The 18,067-nt window shown below is 38.7% G+C and overlaps 1 non-coding gene across 1 annotated transcript; it reads left to right on the forward strand.

Annotated features, from left to right (window-relative positions):
- Nucleotides 1-1,537: 1,537 nt before the first annotated feature.
- On the forward strand, nt 1,538-2,496 carry LOC143685457 (18S ribosomal RNA). Its single transcript, XR_013176680.1, has one exon. It is a non-coding gene; the product is annotated as an 18S ribosomal RNA (ribosomal RNA).
- The last annotated feature ends 15,571 nt before the right edge of the window (nt 2,497-18,067 follow it).

The following is an 18,067-nucleotide window of genomic DNA, read 5'->3' on the forward strand; positions in this document are numbered from 1 at the left end:
ATACCACTACTACATACAGCTAAACAACGAAGCATAATATTCCGACCACTAAGCCAATTACTATTTTGACTACTAGTAGCCAACCTATTAATTCTAACATGAATTGGCAGCCAACCCGTCGAACACCCTTTTATCATCATCGGCCAAGTAGCCTCGATCTCATACTTCTCAATCATCCTAATCCTAATACCATTAGCAGGCATCCTAGAAAACCACCTAATAAAACTATAGCCCTTGTAGTATAAATATTACACTGGTCTTGTAAGCCAAAAATGAAGTAATAACTTCCAAGGACACTCAGGGAAGAAAAACTCTATTCCACCATCAACTCCCAAAGCTGAAATTCTAATTAAACTATTCCCTGCTTTTATTAAATAAAAATTAACTCAAGTACTATCTTAGTATTAAAACTTAATGTACAATAATGATTTTCTGCTATGCTTTATCGTGCATACATTTATTTACCCCATGAATATTCTTAAGTACATACTATTATTAATATTACATAGCGCATTCCTTATTTCCTTATCCTTGTCAACACGCATATCACCACCATCATCTTTCCGTAATCACCAAGCTTCGAGAAACCAGCAACCCGCTTGAATCGTACCCCTCTCCTCGCTCCGGGCCCATCACTTGTGGGGGTTTCTAACCTGAAACTATAACTGGCATCTGGTTCTTTCTTCAGGGCCATTCAGCTATATATCGCCCACACGGTCCCCTTAAATAAGACATCTCGATGGATTAATGTCTAATCAGCCCATGATCACACATAACTGTGGTGTCATACATTTGGTATTTTTTATTTTTTAGGGGGGGGGGATTTGCATCGACTCAGCTATGGCCTACAGGAGGCCCCGTCACAGTCAATTCAATTGTAGCTGGACTTATATTGAACGTTGGTCACACTAGCATTCTTAAGTTAAAGGTATTATTCAGTCAATGGTAACAGGACATACATACATATCACAACCAGAACCACAAAAAAAAAAGAAAAACTTCATATATCCAAACCCCCCTACCCCCCAAACTCTCAGCGCAGCATCAACACAGTCCTACCAAACCCCAAAAATAGAACTAACACAACTACACAGAGTACAAAAATAAAAACTCAAAACTAATCTTTTTCAATTTATTGGTCGAATAAAATTTTTGCCAATACTGACATAGCACTCAAGCTTTTGGCACTTTTTAGTATAGAAAAAGCCTATGTCCTAACAACAGGACAACAAGCCGACACTTTTTCAATTTATTGGTCGAAAAAAATTTTTGCCAATACTGACATAGCACTCAAGCTTTTGGCACTTTTTAGTATAGAAAAAGCCTATGTCCTAACAACAGGACAACCAGCCGACATTTTTTCAATTTATTGGTCGAATAAAATTTTTGCCAATACTGACATAGCACTCAAGCTTTTGGCACTTTTTAGTATAGAAAAAGCCTATGTCCTAACAACAGGACAACAACAGTTCATGTCGCTTAATTTTAAAGCAAGGCACTGAAAATGCCTAGATGAGTACTACGCACTCCATAAACACAAAGCCTTGGTCCCGGCCTTTTTATTGATTTTTAGTAGAATTACACATGCAAGCCTCCACGGCCCAGTGAGGATGCCCTCTAGATCAAGACAGGATCAAAAGGAGCAGGTATCAAGCACGCAAAATACAGCAGCTCAAAACACCTTGCTAAACCACACCCCCACGGGACACAGCAGTGATAAAAATTAAGCAATTAACGAAAGTTTGACTAAGTCATACTAATATAGGGTTGGTAAATTTCGTGCCAGCAACCGCGGTCATACGATTAACCCAAATCAATAACCTTCGGCGTAAAGAGTGTTTAGGACATTATACATAAATAAAGTCAAATTGCTACTAAGCCGTAAAAAGCACCAGTATAAACAAGACCAACAACGAAAGTGACTTTAGCACATCCGAACACACGACAGCTAGGGCCCAAACTGGGATTAGATACCCCACTATGCCTAGTCGTAAACACAAATATTCCAACAACAAGAATATTCGCCAGAGTACTACTAGCAACAGCTAAAAACTCAAAGGACTTGGCGGTGCTTCATATCCACCTAGAGGAGCCTGTTCTATAATCGATAAACCCCGATAAACCTCACCACCTCTTGCTAATACAGCCTATATACCGCCATCTCTAGCAAACCCTAAAAAGGAGCCACAGTAAGCACAACTATAGCCATAAAAACGTTAGGTCAAGGTGTAGCCAATGAGGTGGGAAGAAATGGGCTACATTCCCTAATTATAGAGAACACGAAGGTCTTTGTGAAAGCGAAGTCTGAAGGAGGATTTAGCAGTAAGTCAAAAATAGAGTGCTTGACTGAACAAGGCCATGAAACACGCACACACCGCCCGTCACCCTCCTCAATCAAGCAATACTAAGGCTACTATCCATGTTAGCAAACACCTGATTTTAGAGGAGATAAGTCGTAACAAGGTAAGCATACTGGAAAGTGTGCTTGGAGTAACCAAAGTGTAGCTTAAACAAAAGCACCTGGCTTACACCCAGAAGATTTCACTTATTAGACCACTTTGAACCAAACCTAGCCCAAACACATTATAATAAAAATTCACTTAACACCTAAATTAAAACATTCACCAACAGTAAAAGTATCAGAGACAGAAATTATATCATAGGAGCTATAGAGATAGTACCGTAAGGGAAAGATGAAAGAATTATTAACAGTACAAGACAGCAAAGATCAGCCCTTTTACCTTTTGCATAATGAGTCAACTAGAATATAACTTGCAAAGAGAACTTAAGTAAGATACCCCGAATCCAGACGATCTACCTATAGACAGTCAAACAGGACTAATTCATCTATGTGGCAAAATAGTGAAATGATCAGTAGGTAGCGGTGAAAAGCCAATCGAGCCTGGTGATAGCTGGTTGTCCAGGAGACGAATATAAGTTCAACTTAAAACTTACCCTAAAAGAACAAATGACTAGTCTAAATGTAAGTTTTAGATATAATCAATAGGGGTACAGCCCTATTGATACAGGAAAACCTTAATTAGAGAGTTCCAACGATATACTTCCATAGTAGGCTTAAAAGCAGCCATCAATAAAGAAAGCGTTCAAGCTCAACAATAAGCTCTACAAATACCACTAAATACTAACAACTCCTAATATACTACTGGACCAATCTATCTTAATAGAAGAGATAATGTTGATATGAGTAACAAGAATACCTTTCTCCACGCACAAGTTTATATCAGACCGAATAACTCACTGATAGTTAACAACTAAACTAAGCTCACACACAAAATATTCTATAGTTGCACCAATTGTTAGCCCAACACAGGAGTGCGTAATGGAAAGATTAAAAGAAACAAAAGGAACTCGGCAAACACAAACCCCGCCTGTTTACCAAAAACATCACCTCTAGAATTACAATTATTAGAGGCACTGCCTGCCCAGTGACATGCGTTTAACGGCCGCGGTATTCTGACCGTGCAAAGGTAGCATAATCATTTGTTCCTTAATTAGGGACTAGTATGAAAGGCTTGACGAGGGTTTTACTGTCTCTTGTTTCCAATCAGTGAAATTGACCTTCCCGTGAAGAGGCGGGGATAATAATATAAGACGAGAAGACCCTGTGGAGCTTAAATTACTGGCCCAACTATATTCAATTAGCCCCTCAGGGCCAACATATAATAAACTGGGCTAAAAATTTCGGTTGGGGTGACCTCGGAGTAAAAAAAATCCTCCGAATGATTTATAGCCAGACCTAACAAGTCAAATTAGTAACTCATCATCAATTGATCCAAGAAATTGATCAACGGAACAAGTTACCCCAGGGATAACAGCGCAATCCTATTTTAGAGTTCATATCGACAATAGGGTTTACGACCTCGATGTTGGATCAGGACATCCAAATGGCGCAACAGCTATTACTGGTTCGTTTGTTCAACGATTAAAGTCCTACGTGATCTGAGTTCAGACCGGAGCAATCCAGGTCGGTTTCTATCTATGTGCTTACCTCTCCCAGTACGAAAGGACCAGAGAGACAGGGCCAACTTGAACCAAGAGCCTTAGGATAAAATAGATGAAATCATCTAAACCTAGTTAACCAAGCAAAAATCAGCCCGATACAAGGGTTTGTTAAGGTGGCAGAGCCCGGTAAATGCATAAAACTTAAACCTTTATTCCCAGAGGTTCAACTCCTCTTCTTAACATATGTTTATAATTAATATTGCATGCCTGATCGTTCCAATCCTTTTAGCAATAGCATTCCTAACACTAGTTGAACGAAAGACTTTAGGATACATGCAACTACGTAAAGGACCAAACATCGTAGGACCACACGGCTTGCTACAACCATTCGCAGATGCTGTAAAATTGTTCACTAAAGAGCCTCTCCGCCCACTAACATCCTCAAAACTACTATTTATAGTAGCACCCACACTAGCACTAACATTAGCACTGACCATGTGAGCCCCCCTTCCAATACCCTACTCACTTATTAACCTTAACCTAGGGGTACTATTCATCCTGGCAATTTCAAGCTTAGCCGTATACTCCATCTTATGATCAGGCTGAGCATCAAACTCAAAATACGCTTTAATTGGGGCCATTCGAGCAGTAGCGCAAACCGTATCATATGAAGTAACTCTGGCTATTATCCTATTATCCGTCCTACTAATATCAGGGTCATTTACATTAACCAACCTAATTACAACACAAGAACAAATATGACTAATTATCCCAGCATGACCCCTCGCAATGATATGATTTATCTCAACACTAGCCGAAACCAACCGAGCCCCATTTGATTTAACAGAAGGAGAATCAGAGCTAGTATCAGGATTCAACGTAGAATATGCAGCAGGACCCTTCGCCCTATTCTTTTTAGCTGAATACGCCAACATCATAATAATAAATGCTCTTACAACACTCCTATTCCTAGGAGCACACCACACCCCACTCGTACCAGAGGCTTACACAGCCAATTTTGTACTAAAAACACTAATACTAACAGCCACATTCCTATGAATCCGAGCATCATACCCACGATTCCGCTATGACCAACTAATGCATCTACTATGAAAAAACTTCTTACCCATTACACTAGCAATGCTAATATGACATGTATCGTTACCTATATCACTAGCAAACATCCCCCCTCAAACATAAGAAATATGTCCGACAAAGGAATTACTTTGATAGAGTAAAACATAGAGGTCACAGCCCTCTTATTTCTAGAAATATAGGAATCGAACCTACTCCTGAGAAATCAAACTTCTCCGTGCTTCCATTCTTACACCACATTCTACCAGTAAGGTCAGCTAATTAAGCTATCGGGCCCATACCCCGAAAATGTTGGTTTATATCCTTCCCATACTAAATTAACCCTTTAGTCCTAATAATAATTATAGTAACCCTACTATCGGGCACTATAATTACAATATGCAGCTCCCACTGACTCCTAATCTGAATAGGCCTAGAACTAAATATGTTCGCCATAATTCCCATCTTATTAATGAAAGCAAACCCCTGATCAACTGAGGCTGCCACAAAATACTTTCTAGTACAAACAACAGCATCAATACTCCTAATACTAGCAGTGTTAGTCAACCTAATCAATTCAAGCCAATGAACAATTATAAAAGCACACAACCAAATAGCACTATCAATCATAACCATCTCACTGGCTATAAAGTTAGGATTATCACCATTTCACTTTTGACTCCCAGAAGTTTGTCAAGGAGTACCACTCATTCAAGGAATAATCCTACTAACATGACAAAAACTAGCACCAATTACAATTTTATATCAAATCTCCCCTTACATAGATATCACTCTAATCCTTACTATAGCCATCCTCTCAATCATAATTGGAGGATGAGGTGGCCTCAACCAAACACAACTCCGCAAAATCATAGCTTATTCATCAATCGCACATATAGGATGAATAGCCGCAATCATCGTATTCAACCCAACCTTAACAATATTAAACCTCATTATATATCTAATTATAACAACTCCAATATTCATACTATTATCCTACTGCTCAGCAACTACAATCCTATCACTATCACACATATGAAATAATACCCCATTAATAACCACCCTACTAACTCTAGTACTAATATCCATAGGGGGCCTACCTCCACTGTCTGGGTTTCTACCAAAATGAATAATTATTCAAGAAATGACAAAAAACAATCTCCTAATAGTTCCCACACTTATAGCAATCCTAGCGCTGCTAAACTTATTCTTCTACATACGCTTAATCTACTCATCATCCCTAACAATATTCCCATCAAATAATAGCACAAAAATAAAATGACAACTCAAACCACAAACAATCATACCCGCTATACCTACCCTAATTACCCTATCCATCCTCATTATTCCAATATCACCAATACTCACGACACTCAGCTAGAGGCTTAGGTTAACCGAGACCAAGAGCCTTCAAAGCTCTAAGCAAGTATTAAATTACTTAGCCCCTGAATTAAGGACTGCAAGACCTCATCTCACATCACCTGAATGCAACTCAAGTACTTTAATTAAGCTAAGTCCTCACTAGACTGGTGGGCTTTAATCCCACGAAACTTTAGTTAACAGCTAAATACCCTAATCAACTGGCTTCAATCTATTAATAGCAACTTACTACTAAAAGCCCCGGTAAGCTTAACCTACTACTCTGAATTTGCAATTCAGCATGAATTGTTCACCACAGGACTATTGGTAAAAAGAGACGCCATGCCTCTGTGTTTAGATTTACAGTCTAATGCCTCAACTCAGCCATTTTACCTATGTTCATTTCACGTTGACTATTCTCAACAAATCATAAAGATATCGGCACCCTGTATCTACTATTTGGTGCTTGAGCCGGGATAGTTGGTACAGGCCTAAGCATCCTTATCCGCGCAGAGCTTGGGCAACCTGGCACCCTATTAGGAGACGATCAAATTTACAACGTTATTGTAACCGCACACGCATTTGTAATAATCTTCTTTATAGTCATACCCATTATAATTGGAGGGTTCGGCAACTGACTTGTTCCTCTAATAATTGGAGCTCCAGACATAGCCTTTCCACGTATAAACAATATAAGTTTTTGACTCCTACCACCATCATTTCTCCTCCTACTGGCATCTTCTATAGTAGAAGCAGGAGCAGGTACAGGTTGAACTGTCTATCCACCCCTAGCTGGAAACCTAGCCCATGCAGGAGCATCCGTAGATCTAACCATCTTCTCACTACACCTAGCAGGAGTCTCTTCAATCTTAGGCGCAATCAACTTCATCACTACCATTATCAATATAAAACCCCCAGCAATAAACCAATATCAAACCCCATTATTCGTATGATCAGTACTAGTAACGGCAGTACTTCTTTTACTATCACTCCCTGTCCTAGCTGCCGGTATTACTATACTCCTAACAGACCGTAACTTAAATACTACATTCTTTGACCCTGCTGGAGGTGGGGACCCAATCTTGTACCAGCATCTATTCTGATTCTTCGGCCACCCAGAAGTCTACATCCTAATTCTCCCAGGATTTGGGATAATCTCACATATCGTTACATACTACTCTGGAAAAAAAGAACCATTTGGGTATATAGGCATAGTATGAGCTATAATATCCATTGGATTCTTGGGCTTTATCGTTTGAGCACATCACATGTTTACAGTAGGGATAGACGTAGACACACGAGCATACTTCACATCAGCAACAATAATTATTGCAATCCCAACTGGAGTAAAAGTATTCAGCTGACTAGCCACCCTTCATGGAGGAAACATTAAATGATCACCAGCCATACTATGAGCCCTGGGTTTTATTTTCCTATTCACAGTAGGAGGGCTGACCGGCATCGTACTAGCAAACTCTTCACTTGACATTGTATTACATGATACGTACTATGTAGTAGCCCACTTTCATTACGTACTATCAATAGGCGCAGTATTTGCAATCATAGGAGGATTTGTTCACTGATTCCCACTATTCTCAGGCTACACATTAGATGACACCTGAGCAAAAGTACACTTTGTAATTATATTTGTAGGAGTAAACTTGACATTTTTCCCTCAACATTTTCTAGGTTTATCTGGTATGCCACGACGTTACTCTGACTACCCAGATGCATACACCATATGAAACACAGTATCATCAATAGGATCATTCATCTCACTAACAGCCGTAATCATTATGATCTTCATAATCTGAGAAGCCTTCGCCTCAAAACGCGAAGTATCAACAGTAGAATTAACAACAACTAACGCTGAATGACTACACGGCTGCCCTCCTCCATATCATACATTTGAAGAACCTGCCTTCGTAAAAAACTAATCAAGAAAGGAAGGAATCGAACCTCCTAAAGTAAGTTTCAAGCCAACTTCACATCCAATGTGGCTTTCTTTATACGAGGAGTTAATAAAAACATTATATAACTTCGTCAAAGTTAAATTATAGGCTTAAACCCTTTACTCCTCTATGGCCTACCCTCTACAGCTAGGATTCCAAGATGCCACATCCCCAATCATAGAAGAACTGCTCCATTTCCATGATCACACACTAATGATCGTTTTCCTAATCAGCACACTAGTTCTATATATTATTACTCTAATATTGACAACTAAACTTACACACACAAGCACCACAGACGCCCAAGAAGTAGAGACAGTGTGAACCATCTTACCAGCCATTATTCTCATCCTAATCGCACTGCCCTCACTACGAATCCTATACATAATAGACGAAATTGATAACCCACTATTAACTGTAAAAACAATAGGACACCAATGGTACTGAAGCTATGAATATACCGACTACGAAGATCTTGGATTCGACTCATACATAATCCCAACAACAGACCTAAAGCCAGGCGAACTACGACTGCTAGAAGTTGACAACCGAGTTGTTCTACCAATAGAACTCACAATCCGCATGTTAATTTCATCAGAAGACGTACTACACTCATGAGCAGTACCATCTCTTGGCCTAAAAACTGACGCCATCCCAGGACGCCTAAACCAAGCCACACTAATGGCAACACGACCTGGGCTCTTCTACGGGCAATGCTCAGAAATTTGTGGATCTAATCACAGCTTTATACCCATTGTCCTTGAACTAGTGCCACTAAAACACTTTGAGGCCTGAACTATATCACTAATCTAGATCATTAAAGAAGCTAAAATCAGCATTAACCTTTTAAGTTAAAGACTGGGACATAACCTCCCCTTAATGACATGCCACAACTAGATACATCAACATGACTAGTCACAATTACATCCATGATCTTAACACTATTTATCCTAATACAACTAAAATTCACAAAACACTACTTCCACCAGACACCAATACCAGACACACCAAACTCAACTAAACAACAAACTCCTTGAGAAACAAAATGAACGAAAATTTATTTGCCTCCTTCATCTCTCCAACGATAATAGGACTCCCTATTGTCATACTAATTATTATATTCCCAACCATCCTTTTCCCAGCCCCAAACCGCCTAATCAACAACCGTATAATTTCCATACAACAATGACTAACTAACTTAGTACTAAAACAAATAATAATGATTCATAACCCAAAAGGACGAACCTGAGCACTAATGTTAACATCACTTATTATATTTATCGGCTCAACAAACTTACTGGGCCTCCTACCACATTCATTTACCCCTACAACTCAGCTATCTATAAATCTAGGAATAGCCATCCCACTGTGGGCTGGAACAGTAATCATAGGATTCCGCCACAAGACCAAATCAACACTAGCACATTTCCTACCACAAGGAACTCCAATATCACTAATCCCAATACTAATTATCATCGAAACAATCAGCCTATTCATTCAACCAATTGCCCTAGCAGTACGATTAACCGCCAACATCACAGCAGGCCACCTACTAATGCACCTAATTGGAGGAGCTACATTAGCACTAATATCTATTAGCCCTACAACGGCACTAATTACATTTATTATTCTAGTCCTCTTAACCATACTTGAATTCGCAGTAGCCCTAATCCAAGCATACGTATTCACCCTCCTAGTAAGCCTATACCTACACGACAACACCTAATGACACACCAGACACACTCCTACCACATAGTTAACCCCAGCCCCTGACCACTAACAGGGGCCCTATCAGCACTACTAATAACCTCTGGACTTGCAATATGATTCAATTTTAACTCTATAAATCTCCTTGCGCTAGGACTACTAACAAATTTCCTAACAATATACCAATGATGACGAGACGTAATCCGAGAAAGCACCTTTCAAGGCCACCACACATCAACAGTGCAAAAAGGGTTACGTTATGGAATAATTCTCTTCATTATCTCAGAAGTATTCTTCTTCGCAGGATTTTTTTGAGCCTTTTACCATTCAAGCCTTGCCCCAACCCCCGAGCTAGGAGGATGTTGACCTCCAACTGGAATTCTAGCACTCAACCCACTAGAAGTACCACTACTTAATACAGCCGTTCTACTAGCCTCAGGAGTATCCATTACATGAGCCCACCACAGTCTTATAGAAGGAAATCGCACACACATGCTACAAGCATTATTTATTACTATTTCACTAGGAGTTTACTTTACCTTACTCCAGGCATCAGAATATTTTGAAGCTCCATTTACGATCTCCGACGGAGTATATGGATCAACATTCTTCATGGCCACAGGATTCCACGGACTGCATGTAATTATTGGCTCATCATTCCTAATTGTATGCTTCTTCCGCCAACTAAAATTCCATTTCACATCAAATCACCATTTTGGCTTTGAAGCTGCAGCCTGATATTGACATTTTGTAGATGTAGTCTGACTATTCCTCTATGTATCAATCTATTGATGAGGATCTTACCCTTTTAGTAAAAACAAGTACAGCTGACTTCCAATTAGCAAGTTCCAGACAAACCTGGAAAAGGGTAATTAATATAGTATTAACCCTACTAACTAACATTACCCTAGCCCTACTACTAGTAACTATCGCATTCTGATTGCCACAACTCAATAATTATTCTGAAAAATCAAGCCCATATGAGTGCGGATTCGACCCTATAGGATCAGCCCGACTTCCATTCTCAATAAAATTTTTCCTAATCGCAATTACCTTTTTACTTTTTGACCTAGAAATTGCCCTACTATTACCACTCCCCTGAGCAACACAAAACAACCAACTCGAACCAGTACTAATCACGGCCTTATTCTTAATCTCCTTACTAGGACTGGGCTTAGCTTACGAATGAATCCAAAAAGGACTAGAATGAACAGAATATGATAATTAGTTTAACTTAAAACAAATGATTTCGACTCATTAAATCATGATCCAATACATGATTATCATATGCCATCAATTTACATAAACATCCTACTAGCATTTACTATAGCCCTACTCGGACTTTTGATATACCGATCCCATCTAATATCATCGCTACTATGCCTAGAAGGCATAATATTATCATTATTCATCCTTAGCACAGCAACCATACTAAATACATCATTCACACTATCAAGTATAATACCAGTAATATTAATAGTATTCGCAGCATGCGAAGCTGCTGTAGGTCTAGCCCTACTGGTCACAGTATCGAACACCTATGGACTAGACTATGTACAAAACCTTAATCTCCTACAATGCTAAAACTTATTATCCCAACTATAATACTACTCCCACTGACTTGACTCTCAAAGAAAGAAACACTATGAATTAACTCAACCATTCACAGCCTATTAATCAGCTTAATTGGCCTTCATCTATTTTATCAACCATTCGACCTAAGCCTAAACTTCTCCACTACTTTCTTCGCAGACCCATTATCAACCCCATTACTAGCACTAACCATATGACTACTACCCTTAATACTTATAGCAAGCCAATCTCACCTCTCCAAAGAAACAATTACACGAAAAAAACTATATATCTCAATACTAATCATACTACAAATACTCCTAATTATAACCTTCACAGCCACAGAATTACTTCTATTCTATATCCTATTTGAAGCAACACTAATCCCAACCCTTATTATCATCACCCGATGAGGAAACCAAACAGAACGACTAAATGCAGGAATTTATTTTTTATTCTACACCCTTATAGGCTCGCTGCCCCTTTTAGTAGCATTAACATATATCCAAAATAACACAGGTTCACTAAATCTACTAACAATAAAATATCTAACCCAACTACTACCAATACAATGAGCATCAAACTTCCTATGACTAGCATGTATTATAGCATTCATGGTCAAAATACCACTATATGGCCTACACCTGTGACTCCCGAAAGCTCACGTTGAAGCACCAATTGCAGGATCCATAGTTCTAGCAGCTATCTTGCTAAAACTAGGAGGCTACGGAATACTGCGCATCACCGTAATACTAGACCCACTTACAGAATATATAGCCTACCCATTTATTATATTATCCCTATGAGGCATAATTATAACCAGCTCAATCTGCCTACGTCAAACAGATCTAAAATCCCTAATCGCCTACTCATCAGTAAGTCACATAGCACTAGTAATTATAGCTATCATAATCCAAACTCCACTAAGCTTCATCGGCGCGTCCGTACTAATAATCGCTCACGGACTAACATCTTCCATACTATTCTGTTTGGCCAACACAAACTACGAACGAATTCACAGTCGCACCATAATCCTAGCACGAGGCCTTCAAACAATCATCCCATTAATAGCTTCCTGATGACTATTAGCAAGTCTAACAAACCTAGCCCTACCACCATCAATCAACCTGATCGGGGAGCTATTCGTAATAATCCCATCATTCGCATGATCAAACTTCACAATACTACTAATAGGCCTAAACGTAGTAATTACAGCTTTATATTCACTTTACATGCTAATCATAACCCAGCGAGGAAAACCAACATCACATGCCCACATAATCAAACCAACCTTCACACGAGAAAATAGCCTCATGCTAATACACCTCCTACCACTAATTCTGCTATCAATCCACCCAAAACTAATTCTCGGCCTATCATACTGCGGATATAGTTTACACAAAACACTAGATTGTGAATCTAGAGACAGAATATAAAAACTCTTATCCACCGAGAAAGATCAATGCAAGAACTGCTAACTCCTGCACCCATTCATAAAAAATGGCTTTCTTACTTTTATAGGATAAAAGTAATCCATTGGTCTTAGGAACCAAAAATTTGGTGCAACTCCAAATAAAAGTAATAAATGCATTCACACTATTTACCATAACAACTATTATAATCTTAATGCTCCCAATCATAACACCCATTCTAACAGACAACAAAACAATATATCCCTATCACGTAAAAACCTCAATTATATATGCCTTCACAACCAGCATAATCCCAACCACTATATTCTTAATATCAGACCAAGAAACCATTATCTCAAACTGACACTGAATCACAGTACAAACAATAAAACTCTCCATAAGCTTCAAGATAGACTACTTCTCACTAATATTTGTTCCAGTCGCACTTTTCGTAACATGGTCCATCATAGAATTCTCCATATGGTACATGCACTCAGACCCGTACATCAACCAATTTTTTAAATATTTACTACTGTTTCTTATCACAATAGTTATCCTAGTAACAGCCAATAACCTATTCCAACTATTTATCGGCTGAGAAGGAGTTGGCATTATATCATTCCTACTAATCGGATGATGATATGGACGAGCCGATGCCAACACCGCAGCACTACAAGCAGTTCTATATAACCGAATCGGAGACATTGGCCTAATCATAGCCCTAGCTTGATTTATACTCAACTCTAACTCATGAGACATACAACCAGTAGAAAGAAAATTGGAAAGCATTGCTAAAAGAAATCAAAGAAGAACTAAATAAATAGAGGACATTCTCTGTTCATGGATTGGAAAATTAAATATATTTAAAATGTCAATTCTACCCAAATTGATTTACAGATTCAGTGCCAAAAAAAAAAAAATCCCACATAAAACAGATACAGTGCAATCCCAATCAAAATTCCAATGGCCTACTTTGAGGAAATAGGAAAGCCAATCATCAAATTTATTTGGAAGGGTAAGGGGCCTCAAATAGCCAAAAAAAATCTTGAAAAAGAAGAAGGACGTAGGAGGTCTCATACTTCCTGACTTTAGAGCAAAATACAAAGCTACAGTGATCAAAACAGCATGGTATTGGCATAAAGATAGACATATTGATGAATGGAACAGAATTGAGAGTTCAGAAATAGACCAGCATATTTATCATCAAATGATTTTTGACTGGCAAGTCCACTCAACTGAGACAAAATAGTCTCTTCAACAAATGGTGCTGGGAGAATTGGAAATCCATATTTTAAAAAATGAAAGAGAACCAATATATCACTCCCTGCACAAAAATAAACTCCAACTGGATTGAAGACCTAAATATTAGTGACAGGACCACAAAACTCCTAGAAGAAAATGTCGGGAAGTATCTTCAAGATCAAGATATTGTGTAGAGTCCGGGTCAAGATGGCAGCTTAGCAATATGCATGATTTAGTTTGTCCTCCAGAACAGCTAATAAATAACCAGAAACAGTACAGAACAGCCATGTCAGTGACCAGACACACAGTGTACTCCAGTCTGGACCAGCTGGACCAGCTGTAAGCCCCCCCAGAACTCTGAGTTACCCAAGCTGCGGTGGCTGGCTCCCCTCCCCCACAGGCTGCCTCCCAGAGGGGAAAGGAAAGAGCAGGGCCTTTCCCAGCAGCAGGGGCTGAGCACAACCAAGCACCAATTGTGGAATTAATTAACAAATTCTGACAACTAAAAATAGGCCCCCAGCTCAGGTGAACCTGGTCAAAGAGGAGGTCGCTCATTTTTGCCCCAGTGCCAAGGGGGCAGGGCTGATAGAAAAAGAAACAGAGGTTTTTGTGACTGTGTTTCTACAAAGGCTTAACGGCCTTTGGATACAGTGGTAGGACTTCTCAGGCTGCAACTACCCCAGGCATAGGCAGAAACAAGCTCCTTTGAGGGCTTGTCTGGAGCCTGTGCCTTCCCCAGAGGAGGGGTGAAGCCCAACTCAGGTGGAATCTCTCTCTCAAGGAATTCAGACACCAGGGCTTGGTAATTTGAAGCCATTAAAACCAGCCTACAACCTCTCCTCTGTTTCACCATGTCCCCAGCAGGAAGAGTCTTCCAAAGTTAAAGGTACCACATCATCTTATGCTGGTGGGACCTGCAGGCAAACAAGCACTACATATTGGGCAGGATAAGAAAAACAGAGTCCAGAGACTTCACAGGAACATCTTTCAATCTGCTGGGTCTCAACCTCAGGGAAAACTGATGCAGGTGACTCTTTCCTCCTGATAGGAGGACAGTTTGGTCTGGGAAAATCTGGCTGGGGTCCATAATACCTAAGTAGATCCTCCTAAAGGTGGGGGGGGGGGTGAAGGCACCATACAGGCAGGGCAAGAAAAAAGAAAATAAGAACTGAAAAATTCTCCTCTATTAAACAAAACCTAAGCTAGAGGTCGAGAAAAAGCTGAACTGAATGTCAAAGAACAGATAGACAACAAATTCAGCCAGCAAGAAAACCCTAGGTAAAAGAAGTGAAAGCAATCTCCAGAATAAACTAATTAAGGTAATTAAATACCTAGATGCCAGCAAAAAAATAACAAATCACACTAGGAAAACCGAAGATATGGCCCAGTCAAAGGAACAAACCAACAATTCAAATGAGATACAGGAGTTGAAACAATTAATTCAGAATATATGAACATACATGGAAAACCTCATCAAAAACCAAATCAATGAATTGAGGGAGGATATAAAGAAGGCAAAGAATGAACAAAAAGAAGAAATCTCAAAAGCCTGAAAAAACAAATCACTGAACTTATGGGAATGAGAGGCACAGTAGAAGAGATGAAAAAAAAACAATGGAAACCTACAATGGTAGATTTCAAGAGGCAGAAGATAGGATTAGTGGACTGGGAGACAGGACATCAGAAATTGACAAGCAAAAGAAAATATAGTAGAATGGAATGATTTCTAAATGTTGTGTTAGTTATTTTTTTTTAATTAATAAAAAAAGAAAGAAAATATAGGGAAATGAATGGAAAAATATGAGCAGGAATTCAGGGAATTGAATGACAATATGAAGCACATGAATATACGTATTGTGGGTGTCCCAGAAGAAGAGAAGGGAAAAGGAGGAGAAAAACTAATGAAGGAAATAATCACTTAAAATTTCCCAACTCTCATGAAAGACTTAAAATTACAGATCCAAGAAGTGCAGTGTACCCCAAACAGAATAAATCCAGATAGATGTACTCCAAGACACTTACTAAGCAGAATGTCAGATATCAAAGAGAAAGAGAGAATTTTGAAAGCTGCAAGAGAAAAGTAATCCATCACATACAAGGGAAACCCAATAAGACTATGCATAGATTTCTCAGCAGAAACCATTGAGACAAGAAGCCAGTGGTATGATATCTTTAAGACAGTAAGAGAGAAAAAGTGCCAACCAAGAATTCAATATCCAGCAAAATTGTCCTTCAAAAATGAGGGGGAAATTAAAACATTTTCAGACAAAACATCACTGAGAAAATTTGTGACCAAGAGATCAGCTCTGCAAGAAATACTAAAGGGAGCACTAGAGACAGATATGAAAAGACAGAAGAGAGAGGTGTGGAGAAAAGTGTAGAAAGGAAGACTATGAGTAAAGGTAAAAAGAAGGAAAATTAGCTATGACATATAAAATCCAAAAGGCAAAATGGTAGAAGAAAGTACTACCTGTACAGTAATAATACTATATGTTATTGGATTAAACTCCCCAATCAAAAGACATAGACTGCAGAATGGATAAAAAACAGGACCCATCTACATGCTGTCTACAGGAAATACATCTTAGACCCAGGATAAACATAGGTTGAAAGTGAAAGGTTGGGAAAAGATATTTCATGCAAATAACAACCAGAAAAAAGCAGTAGTAGCTATACTAATATCCAACAAATTAGACTTCAAATGTAAAACAGTTAAAAGAGACAAAGAAGGATACTATGTATTAATAAAAGGAACAATTCAGCACGAAGACATACCAATCGTAAATATTCATGCACTGAACCAGAATGCTTCAAAATACATGGGGCAAGCACTGAAAAGAGAAATAGACACATCTACCATAATAGTTGGAGACTTCAATTCCCCACTCTCATCAATAGACAGAACATCTAGACAGAGGATCAATAAAGAAACAGAGAATTTGAATAATACAATAAATGAGCTAGACTTAACAGACATTTATAGAACATTACACCTCACAACAGCAGGATACACCTTTTTCTCAAGTGCTCATGGATCATTCTCAAGGATAGATCATATGCTGGGTCACAAAGCAAGTCTCAATAAATTTAAAGATTGAAATCATACAAAAACACTTTCTCAGCTAATAAAGGAATGAAGTTGGAAATCAATAATATGTAGAATGCCAGAAAATTCACAAATATGTGGAGGCTCAACAAGACACTCTTAGACAACCAGTGGGTAAAAGAAGAAAGTACAAGAGAAATCAGTAAATACCTCGAGGCAGATGAAAATGAAAACACAACATATCAAAACTTATGGGACACAGCAAAGTCAGTGCAAAGAGGGAAATTTATTACCCTAAATGCCTATACCAAAAAAAGAAGAAAGAGCCAAAATCGAGGAATTAACTGTCTACTTGGAATAAGTAGAGAAAAAACAGCAAACTAACCCCAAAGCAAGCAAAAGGAAAGAAATAACAAAGATTAGAGCAGAAATAACTGAAATTGAGAACATGAAAACAATTGAGAAAATCAACAAAACCAGAAGCTGGTTTTATGAGAAAATCAAAAGATTGATGGGCCCTTAACAAGATTGATAAAAAGAAGAAGAGAAAAGATGCAAATAAATAAGATCAAAAATGGAAGAGGAGACATAACCACTGACCCCACAGAAATAAAGGAAGAAATACAGGATACGATGAACAACTGTATGCTAATAAATACAACAATGTAGATGAAATGGACAACTTCCTAGAAAGGCATGAACAACAAACTTTGACTTGAGAAGAAATAGACGACCTCAAC

This window comes from Tamandua tetradactyla, chromosome 5, assembly GCF_023851605.1.
Source record: "Tamandua tetradactyla isolate mTamTet1 chromosome 5, mTamTet1.pri, whole genome shotgun sequence".
Lineage (NCBI taxonomy): Eukaryota > Metazoa > Chordata > Mammalia > Pilosa > Myrmecophagidae > Tamandua > Tamandua tetradactyla.